We start from the raw sequence: 11,467 nt of genomic DNA on the forward strand, positions 1-11,467 counted from the left end.
CTGGAAATCAGCCAGGCTTGGGAGTATTTACACCAGGGAAATCGGCCGAGGCTACAGATCAGGGCTTTTCCCACCAGAGGGCCAGTTGTTAAGGGCTATCCAGCACGCAACTGTTTCTCCCCAACGCCCACTCCACATCTAGGGTCCCGCAGTCCTCTCCTCCGAGGGTCCCTCAAGAACATCCCAGACTCCCGTGCCCTGGACTCCAGCCTGGGGTCACCTCTCCATCCCGTCTCCCTGGCACTGCTCTGCCCCCTCCAACCTCCTCCACCCATGGCGTCCGGAGGCATCTCTCCCAGCACGAAGCCGACTGTGCCTCCCGTGGCTCCCAATCCTCCCATGGCTCCCACCTGGCCTCAGGATAAACCCAGGCTCCTGAGCCAGGCTCTTGAGGTCCTGCAGGGGTGGCTGCCACCAGCTTTGTCTGCCTCACCGTTCACTCCCAGATTCTGCCAGATGGACACTGCCGAGGGGAACCACTCTTAAGCCCTGGTCAGGGGCCCCTTCCTGAGGCCCCACTGCGGTCCTCCTCAGCATCCTGGGCTTCCCGAGGGCCGGCCACACGGCAGGCGTGTGCAGCCCGAGACCGAGGGTGACCAAGGGACGTGCGTGTACACGCAGGATGCGACGTTCGTGCTCACGCACGTGTGATGTCTCCCCCGCCAGAGTTGGCCAGGATCTGGGACCAGAGGTCAGAGGTCGGCAGAGTGCCACCTGCCACCCCTGCATCCTGACAGGGAGTTCAGCTCATCCCTGGCCTTCCAGGTTCTTAGACAGGTGAAGACAGGACACGTTTGCTTAATATTGGCTCCATTTCTAACTCTTAAACATCTAGACCTACAGCGAGTGGGCTTTTCCCCATTTGACCCTTGCCCCAGGCCCTGCCAATTTAGGAGCAGATCTGATTCCAAGTTCCAGACTCCATACCTCTGTTCGTGCAGTTTTCCCAGCCCAGAATCCCTGCCCCCTGGGAAGCCTTCCTGGGCTGTCAGAACACCACTGATGTAATCACGGGCTGTAGCATCATTAGGTGGAGACGTCCGAGGCCCAGGGGTGTTTGCTGTAGGGCCCACTCTACCCTCCAGGGGCTGGTCCCAGTTCCGGAGAAGCGCAGTGCTGGGGGAAGGTGGCTGGCTCTTTCATCCCTGGAAGGAGCTTATCTTGGCTGAATTCTCCTAATCCTCTCGGAGGATTAAGGAAACAATGCACGTACGTCCTCTGATAATGCGTTTAAGGATTTAATAGGCGTCAGGCTTTCTCAGAGAAAGCCCAGACGACTTTGTTCTCCACTCTCTGGGTGACCTTGATCTGTGGCTCCAGTCCTCCACCTGTACAGGGAAGGAGTTGACGGTGGTCTGTGGTCCCTGGAAACCTTGGGGGTGAGCTGGGGCTGCCATAGCGAGTGTTGGTTTGGAAATCCTCTTCACCCCATTGCCCCAAGGGGGAGGTAGGGCTGTCGGTGTCAAAGCAGGAGGCCAGTCACGGGACAGCACCACTGGAACACCGTGGCTGGTTGGGGACGGGCATACGGCTTGAGGCTGGCCTACCAGAGTCTTCCTCGGAACAGACAATAAACATCTGTCGAGTATTAGTTTGCTCGGGCTGCGGTAACAAAGTACCACAGTCAGGGTGGCTTAAATAACAGAAATCTGTGATCTCCCAGTTCTGGAGGTTGGAAGTCCAAGATCAAGGTGTTTGCAGGGTCGGTGGCTTCTGAGGCCTCTCTCCTTGGCTTGCAGACGGCCGCCTTCTCCCTCTGTCCTCCCACCATCCTCCCTCAGGGTCTGTGTCCTAGTCTCCTCGGGCTGGAAGGAGCCTCTCCCACCTGCATGACCTCATTTTTCCTTAATTACCCCTCTAAAGGCCCCACCTCCCGATACAGTCACATTCTGAAGGGCTGGGGGTTCGGACTTCAACGTATGAACTTGGGGGGGACACAATTCAGCCCGTGTGACGTTTTCCTCAGTCGCCCAGCTTGTGGAACTTTGTTCTAGACGCCACAGGAAACTCATACGTGATAGCTCAGGGCCCACCGGCCGGGTTTCTCAAGAGACCCTGCGTGGCCTTTTCTGACACGGCCTCCGTCCGTTGTCACCGCTTCTGCCTTGTTCTGTTCTTTCTTATTTTTTATTTTTGGCCGCACAGCGTGTAGGATCTTAGTTCCCCAGCCGGGATCGAACCCGTGCCCCCTGCAGTGGAAGCTCTCCTAACTACTGGACAGCCAGGGAAGTCCCAGGGATGCCCCCTCTTGATGGGCGAATGGCAAAGAATTTGCAGAGGCCCTTGGACTCCCACTGCGGGGTGGATGGGTTAGGAGAAAAAGTTGGTGGTAAGAAAGGAAAGAGGGAGAAGGAAGGTAATTAAAAAGAAAGATGGAGGACTTCCCTGGCGGTCCAGGGGTTAAGACTCTGCACTTCCACTGCAGAGGGCGGCGGGTTCGCTCCCTGGTCAGGGAACTAAGATCCCACGTGCTGCGTGGCACAGCCAAAAAAATTAAATTAAAAAAATTTAAAAACTAAAAAATAACAGAAAAAGGAAGATGGTAGTGAAATGAAATAATATACACAATAGAACATCCAGGGGAAACGCAGAAAGTGCATCGCCTTATGACATACGTGTAAGCCAAGTTTTACAGGGCTTCATAAATAAATCTGCAGGGGAAAAGAAAGAGCCGTGCCTGTGGCCAAACGTTCGCCTCTGGGTTCTTGAGCATCTGTCGGTGGAGCCCAGGAGGGTGGAGGATTCGAACAATATGCCTCGTCCACCCCTCCGTGTTGTTGACACAGAGTCACATGTCACAGTGTCCCGTCCCCAAGGTGTCCCAGGGACGCAGCCTAGTTGAAGACCCTCCCGTGGTTTGCAAAATCTCGCTCTCAGCGGGGGTTTGTCCTTCTCCCAGGGAGCCTCCAACTTGGGAGCCCTAAGCTCCTGAGATTGTGGGTTCACACCGCACTCCCATCCCGACCTAATTCTCCCTTTTTAGCCAAAGGCTGGGAGGGGGCTGATGGCTTCCAGCCTATCCCGTCTCAGCCCAACTCAGTTTTCTTGGGCTTTGTTCTTTTTTGGGGGCGGGTACACGGGCCTCTCACTGCTGCGGCCTCTCCCGTCGCGGAGCACAGGCTCCGGACGCGCAGGCTCAGCGGCCATGGCTCACGGGCCCAGCCGCTCCGCGGCACGTGGGATCCTCCCGGACCGGGGCTCGAACCCGCGTCCCCTGCATCGGCAGGTGGACTCCCAACCACTGCGCCACCAGGGAAGCCCTTCTTGGGCTTTTAAGGGGTATTTAATAATTGATGGCACGGCTGCCTTTTGAGCCACAGGGAGCCCAGGGAGCTTTGAGTTTCTCCACTTTGACCCGTAAGAGGAGGAAAAGCTGCAGCCGCCCAGAAGCTCCTCTGGGACTCTGTCTCCCAACACCCCAGCCGTGTGACCTCGGGCAGGTCCCACCTCAGCCCCGGGCCTGGTCATCACGTCCCGTGAGATGGGCGTGTTGTCTGGCCAGGGCAGGTGGAGTCCTGATTCTCCGAACGACCGGCCAGCGACGACGTCTTACCGGCCAAATGCTGCTCGTGTGCCCATGTGCTTTCCACCCACGGCTCCCCGTCCCCAGACGCCTCCGCCAGGCCTGCCTGGGGCCCTCTTCTCTGCAAAGCGCTCGCCCTGCTGGGGGATTGGGACTTAGGGAGTTGCGGAGAACACAAGCCCAGCTCAGGTAGTCAAACTGGTGCCGGGGTGGGGCTGGGCCTCAGAAGCGGCTGGACTCAGGGATGAGAATGCTGGCAGCGGGGGTGAGGGTCTCTGTCTCTGGCCCCCCACAGCTCCTGGTCCACCACTACCACTGCCACCTCCCAAGATGCCTGACCCTTCTCTGTCGGGCCAGGAACTCTGGTTGGTCCAGTGCTGGTCACAGGGCCACCGGTGGCTACGAGTAGGACAGTCAGAGGGTCAGACACAAGGCTGGGAGTGCTGGAGGCTCTGCTCTAGAAGGGGTGCTCTTTCAGGACAGTGGAGGGTGCCGGCGTTCAGCACTATAGCATCTAGAATCTGCTGCGGAGGGAGGAGAGAAGAGGCTGAAGTTTAGGGCAGGAAAGCTTCTCAGAGTTAAGTGGGAAACAGAGCCCTTGAGTCTGTTCTGGTCCCTTTGATCCTTATCGGTATTGTCAGTTCCATGACAACGAGGACATGAAGGCTCTTAAGCCTCCAGTGATATTTTGTAAGCAACAAAGTTTATATTTTTATCTCTATGAATCCTCTCCAGTGGTTGTGTTCTCAAGAGCTGGGGTCGGGCACAGAAGGGTCTCGGGGCCCACGGTGCCCCTGGGGGTGGGGGACACTCTACCCAGGCTCTGACCAAGGGGGCTGCCTCGGACTCTGTCGCGTGACTTCATTTCTCGTTTCTGCCAGCCGCGAGCCTGGCCTCTGTCTGGCTCCGGCGCCCTTCCCCCTCCCCACCTCCTGGCTGCGGCCCAGCTGTGTGTCCTTTGTCTCTTCAGGGACATTTGCAAGCAAATTGGAGAGTGTCACCTACTCAATCAGACTGGATTTCACTTGAAACTGCAATCTTCAGCTTGAGAGGTGACACACGGTGACACGCACACAGTGACACACAGTGACACACACAGACATGTGACACTCACACACAGTGACACACAGAGACATGTGACACACAGTGACACACAGAGACATGTGACACACACACAGTGACACACAGTGACACACACAGACATGTGACACACACAGTGACACACAGACATACATGTATAAACACTCCCAACACACAGAGAAACGCATGTACACTCTGACACACACACAGATAACACACAGACACACACAGACATACACATGCACACATAGACACACACAGACATACGCACACACACACTCAGACACACTGACATGCATGAGCCACACACAGACACATGCACAGACACAAACCTACAAAGACACCCACGCACAAACACACACACACGAACACACACACTGTCAACAGTGGCCAGGTACACAGCCAACCAGCTCTCTGATTTGTAGCCATTGCCAATTGCTATGGTGTAAATGGTCCCACCATGGCTGGTGTCCAGCTACCCTTGTGATGTTGCTGGATGTGGAGCTGGGAAGACGGCACATAATCAGCTCCTGAGCTGGTAGGAGCTGCTCCTGTACCCCAGTGATGCTGATGGACCACCACACATGCACGTGCGTACACACACACACACACACACACACACACACACACACACACTCCCTTCCTTCCTCTCTCTGCTGGCCAGTCTCTCCCTGATGGTGTCAAGGCAGCCCTGGATTCAAACCTTGGCTCTGCTGTGTGTCTTTGATCACATATCTCAACCTCTCTGAGCCTCAGATTTCCTGTAAAATGGGAAAAACCCATCTGGTGCTGATGTAAGGACCAATGGTCGCTTGGGAAAGCCCCACACGGAGCCTGGTGCCTGGTGGGCGCTCAGCAAAAATGGAGCTCAGCCCTGCGAGGAAGAGAGAGCTCTCTGTGAGGTCTGCGTGCTCCTAGAGCCCACGGCCCTGGGCCAGTGCCAACCTCAGTCCAACCGCTACAGTCCCAGGGCCACACTGGGCGTGTACCTGCCAGCCCCTTCCTGGCTTGGGCTGTGGATCTCTGCTGCTTGTGAGCAGGACTCGGGGTACATCCAGGGCTGAAATTTGGGGTCCTACCAGCCCCCGCAGCCTGTCCCCTCCCGGGCTGTCCCCCACGCTGCCCAGAGCACCCCCCACACCAGTGATCTGTGCCTCGGGACCTTTGCACAGCTGGCCCTCTGCCTGCCCAGCCTCCCCTTTCTGGACCATCAAAGCCCAGCTGCCTGCTCCTCCTCGTGGGTGTTACTCCCTGACACCCGCCTGCTGGCCTCAAAGCAGGACCTGGGGCGACACTGACGTCGCAGACCGGGCTGGGGTCGTCTCTTTCGTGTGTGTCTTCCCGCGAAACTGCCAGCTCCGGGGCGCAGAGGCTGGGCCCGCTCCCATCGCAGAACCCGACACTCCGCATGGCAGGTAGCAGGCGATCAAGGTTCTCGGGCGGGACTGAACGGGGGTCCGAGACACGGTGACCCGAGCAGCTGCCCGCAGGCCGCTTCGGAGCTGGCGGAAATGATTTCTTCTGAGGTTTTAGACGTAAAAGAGATTTCTCACCTTCCCCACAGGGCGTCCCAGGCCTGCGAGGTGGCCCCAGCTGCCGCGGCCCAGGGGGCGGCACGGCCAGGCCCCCGGCCCCTGGGCAGGCGGGCATCCCCCGCGGCCTCTCCCGGGAGCCCCCGCGAAGCAGGAGCCGGAAACGCCCTCCCACCCCTCGGCTCCGGCCCGCCGAGTGGCTGAGAGGCGAATCCTTCTGCAAACACTTCACGCTTCCTGAGACTGTGAACCCTGAGCGCGGCTGGAGGCGCGGCTTCCCGGTAAGTGCCTCCGACAGACTCGCCAGGTGCCCCTGACCTCGGGAGAGGGCTCGTCAGCTCCGGCTCGGGAAGAAGACGAGCGTGTGCTGTGCAGCCAGAACGGCCTGCCGCGGGGGCGCGGGGGCGCGGGGTCACGGGGGCGCGGGGTCACGGGGTCACGCCCCGCCCCCTCCGGCTCGCCGACCTCGCCTCTGCGGCGGGGAGGGAATAACTCGGTTCGACTGGCCGTGATGAGGGGTAGCCAGCCTGCTGCAGGCGTCTGTCACGCCCTCCAGACACCTTGGCCCCGCCAGCCCTGGAGGCGGACACCGAGCAGAGGGCCTAGGACAGCAGCGGCAGCGGAGGGGACCGGGTGGCTGGGGGTCAGGCCGCCAGGAGACCGCTAATGCCCACAGACCCCGGGAAGCAGAACTTTGGTCTGGTGGACGGGCGACCAGGGATGACAGGACAGCAGGGTTCGGCGACCCGCGCCAGGGTCAACGCTGGGACTCGGAGGGTGCGTTTCGTTTGCTAGGGTGGCAACAGCTCACCCGCTTCTGTCTCTCGCCCCCTCGCCCCTTCGGTCTCCCCCATCTCTCCACCGGCAACCCCTACAGCTGGGGGTACGAGCCCCCTACATCTTAACTTACCTACCCACCTGCAAATGCCTGCACCCTCCACCTCAGGGCGCTCCTGGCCCAGACACACAGGAGAACATGCTGTCCCAGGAGCCGCCTGTCCTGGGAGGGGCCCCAGCCTGAGATGGGTGGCCGTTGGTGGATAAATCTCCCAGGTTCCTTGTCCCTGGGGTGGGAGAGCTCAGAGGGCCCCCCAGGCTGAGCCCTGTGGTGCTGACACCCTCTAGCCCCCAGGGACATTCTTCGCTCCGGTTCTGCCTCTAGAGCAGCCTAAGACAAGCCCCAAGTCACTCTTACAAAATGTTGAAAGAGGGAATTCCCTGGTGGTCCAGTGGTTAGGACTCTGAACTCCCAGGTTCAATCCCTGGTTGGGGAACCAAGATCCTGCATGCTGCGTGGTGCAAGAACAGGGCAGTGAAAACCTATAGACCCTTCCCCTCGAGTCACAACTTGTTAAGATCACCATCTTGCGTTATTGATGTCCAGTGTTTTATTATTGGGTGCACGTCAATTTTTTTTTTTTTTTTTTCCGCACCGCGAGGCTTTCAGGGTCTTAGCTCCCTGACCAGGGATTGAACCCAGGCCACAGCAGTGAAAGCGCGGAGTCCTAACCACTGGACCGCCAGGGAAGTCCCAGGTGTACATCATTTTTTAAATTTATTTATTTATTTATTTTTGGCTGTGGGTGGGTCTTCGCTGCTGCGTGCGGGTTTTCTCTAGATGTGGTGAGCAGGGGTTACTCTTCCTTGCGGTGTACGGGTTTCTCGTTGCGGTGGCTTCTCTTGTTGCGGAGCATGGGCTCTAGGCACGGGCTTCAGTAGTTGTGGCACGTGGGCTCAGTAGTTGTAGCTCATGTGCTCTACAGCGCAGGCTCAGTAGTTGTGGCTCACGGGCTTAGTTGCTCCGCGGCATGTGGGATCTTCCCAGACCAGGGATCGAACCGGTGTCCCCTGACAATTGGCAGGCAGATTCTTAACCACGGCGCCACCAGGGAAGCCCCCATTTTTTTCTTTTATTCTTGGTTTTTAAAAATATCTCTCTGGAGAAATATATAATTGTTCGCTCATTCAACAAGTATTTCTTGGGCAGCTCCAGACATTGTAGCCCTTTTCCTAGAAATCCCACTCATTTCTCATCACATTAAATTAATTACTCAGTGTTTTATATCTTTGCTGCTACTGTGAGTGACAGCCTATTGTAGTGGGTTTCTGTCACCGTTCTATTTTCTAACTAAGTATGCCCCGGACTGTAGAAAACCATTGACTTGTGAGTATTACTTTCATAACCACACACCGAGTTGAGCACCCTTATTGGTCTAACATTCCCATGGTTTTCCAGGTAGACAGTCACATTGTTTGAGGATAATGATAATTCTGTCTCCTCCTTTCCAATAATCTTTGGCTTTTTTTGTTTTTATATTTTATAGTAAAATATACATAACAAAATTTCCCATCTGAGCCATTTTTAAGTGCACCGATCCATGGCATTAAGCATATTCACACGCTGTGTAACCAGCACTGCGATCTATTTCCAGGACCTTGTTATCACTCCAGACAGAAACTCTGTCCCCCTTAAGCAGTCACTCCCCACCACCCCTGCCCCGGGCCCCGGCACCCACTCCAGGCCCCCCAGGCGACGCAAGCGTCCTGAGCCTTCTTCAGGGCTTGTGGCCGGGGCTGTCTTGTCCCTTTTCCCTGGGCAGCTCCTAGTGATTCATCTTTGGAAAAGCAGCCTCTTTTCCTGTCTCCAACCTCAAACGGATTCGAGGTCCAGCCCCGAGTGGGGGTCTGTACCCCAGGCCCCTGTCCCGGAAACCCACTCTCACTGCTTTGCCTTTGAATCTCTCAGCCTGAGAATTTCTCCTTCTTTCTTTGGAGCTCAGTTATGCATTTGCGTTTACAGCCGAGAGCAGGGGTGTGTGTGTCCACAAGTTTATTCCTGTTGCTAAAAGCCTCCACCAGACCACACAGCCTCCTGCTGCCGGCAGCCTTCCATTCACAGAGCAGGACCGACGGAGCCCACACCCCCGCCGTCCGTACACCCCCAGGACACGAGCTGAGGCTCTCAGGGCCTCTCTCTGGACAAGTGAATAGTGTATCTATTCAATGACCAGTCTAGAAACAAAGTAAGGCAAACCCTTGAGAGGATTTGAGGGCTGAACACGAATTCTAGATGATGCCGGCTGGGCAATCGCATCTCTTAACTGGCCTGTTCCTTTACCAGGTTTTATTTTAAGCGCTTCAGAGCATTTGTGTTGCTATTGCGAACATTGGCTGAGAGCTCGTTGGCGGCCCAGCCCTCCCCCGGCTTATGCAGCCATCAAACGCCACCCCCCCCAAGGCGGCTCCCACGAGACTGCAAAGGACAGAGCACGTTCCACAGAGCTCTGGGTCCTCAACCACCGGGGGGCCGTGGTGGTGGGGGTCGGGGCTTGGGGGCGGGGCACCCTCTCCGCCGCCCCCAGAGCCTCGAGGCAGCTCTCCTGCAATGGAGTCGGTGCAGCCTTCTGGACGCAGGGCTGCTGTGAAAGGCTCCTTTTCTTGTGTTTTAAAAACATGAATGTATCCCAGATGTTCAGCGTAGTACGGGGTTGGGGAACACACGTGAATCAATCAAAAGTCTCACATGCTGCAAGTGAGAACTGCTGCAATTCTGGGGTTTCTTCCAAAGACGGTGACCGTCACCCCTTCCTTCCTGCAGGTAACCGCTGGTCAAGGGAGTGGATTTCCCTCCCTTAAACCTGCCCTCATCTCCTGACTGGTTTTGGCCAAGAGAATGAAGTCAAAGTGACACTGCCACTTATTATATTATTATTATTATTAATTTATATTTTTGGCCGTGTGGCGTGGCATGCGGGATCTTTGTTCCCCCACCAGGGATCGAACCTGTCTGTGCCCCCTACAGTGGAAGCGTGGAGTCCTAACCACTGGACTGCCAGGGAAGTCCCTATTATTATTATTTTTAAAGAAACCTGGCAGCTTCCACTTCCACTCTTGGGAGGTCAGCCACGGGGTAAGAAGTCTGGTTCCTGGGGGCCGCCATGCTGTGAGGAAGCCCAGGCAGCCACGTGGAGGGGGAGGGGCTGGCATCTCAGGGCTATTCCAGCCAAGTGAGTGAAGATGCTTCCAGGATGTTCCGGAGAGTGGAGAGCAGCAGGGCCCAGCCAGATCGCAGAGAAACAAGAAATCGTTTAAAGCCAAGTCTGGGGTGACTGGTCATGCAGCAGGAGAGCTCTGCAACAACCGTTTTGGAGAACCGTTTGGCGCTGTCTTCTAAAGCTGGGCGTTTGCATACCTCATGCCCCAGACCCCCGACTCCTTGGCGTTAACCCCACAGGAATGCCCCAAAAGGTACACACAAGAACGTTCGCAGGGACAGAGTTCGTAACAGCCCAAACTGGAAAACACCCACCTGTCCGTCCACAGGACGAAGGCTGCTGCTTTCACACGACGGAGAAATACACAGCAAGGAGAACACACAGATTCCTGCCACGCGCCAGGATGGGCCTCACAGATGTAACGCTGAGTGAAAGAACCAGACACAAGAGCGTGGCGTTGGGTCTCAGTTTCTAGCAACCGGACGCAGTTCCTGAGGGACCAGGGGGCAGCACGGAGGCGGCCCCACAGGCCTCTGCAGCGCCAGGAGGGCGGAGAGGAAGGTTCGCCAGGACAAGCCTGTCTGTCACCGCCCCCTAGAGGACTTCCTGGCCACCGGGCCCCCACCCCACCCCGCACCGCGGAGCACCGGACACGAGGATGAAAGAGCCCGTCCTGAAGAGTCGGGGGGGGGGTGCGGGGGCAGCGGGCACCTCACCGGCGCCAAAGCCGGCCTGACCACTGACTGTGTCCAAAAGCTGCTCCCGCTCCCCGACTCTTTTGAGTTTAAGGCTCGCTCGCTCTCTGGCCCTCAGGACAGAGGTCCTCACCGTGGGCCGAGAGCCGCAGAATCAGCATCTCCTGGGAAATTAGCTAATGCACAGGCTTGGCCCCATGCCAGCCACTGCATCAGAATCTCTCGGGCGGGGTGGGGACGTCCCCGGCGGTCCAGCGGTTAAGACTCCGCGCTTCCACTGCAGGGGACGGGGGTTCGACCCCCGGTTGGGGAAGTAAGATCCCACATGCCGTGCGGCGAGGCCGAAACAAAAACCCCCCAACCCCCAAAACTCTGGAAGGGGTCCTGATGAGCCCTCCAGGCGGCTCTGGTCCATCCTCACCTTCCGAGGCCAGTCTGGGCGGGGGGATCCCACAGAGAGAAGGAAAAATGCAACAACCAGCTTCCCCGGGTACGTTGTCTCGGTTCAGGAAGCTTTGTGGGAAAGGAAAGGGACGCTTACCGAAAGCTGAGGGCCGAGGGCTGGACCAGGTGCTTTCAGTAAATTATTTCGCGTAATGGATGAGCTGCAGGTGTGAAGGAGGACGACCACGCTCGTATCAC

At 57.2% G+C, this 11,467-nt stretch overlaps 1 long non-coding RNA gene across 2 annotated transcripts; it reads right to left on the bottom strand.

Moving 5' to 3' along the window:
- Positions 1 to 7,685: 7,685 nt before the first annotated feature.
- Positions 7,686 to 11,467, bottom strand: LOC136792528 (uncharacterized). Of its 2 annotated transcripts, none has more exons than XR_010836447.1 (3): positions 11,367 to 11,467; positions 10,445 to 10,554; positions 7,686 to 7,983 (listed from the first exon to the last, which is right to left on the bottom strand). It is a non-coding gene; the product is annotated as an uncharacterized lncRNA (long non-coding RNA). The 2 variants fall into 2 exon arrangements; XR_010836446.1 differs by lacking the exon at positions 7,686 to 7,983 and adding an exon at positions 9,783 to 10,266.

This window comes from Kogia breviceps, chromosome 14 (genome assembly GCF_026419965.1).
Source record: "Kogia breviceps isolate mKogBre1 chromosome 14, mKogBre1 haplotype 1, whole genome shotgun sequence".
Taxonomy (NCBI): domain Eukaryota; kingdom Metazoa; phylum Chordata; class Mammalia; order Artiodactyla; family Physeteridae; genus Kogia; species Kogia breviceps.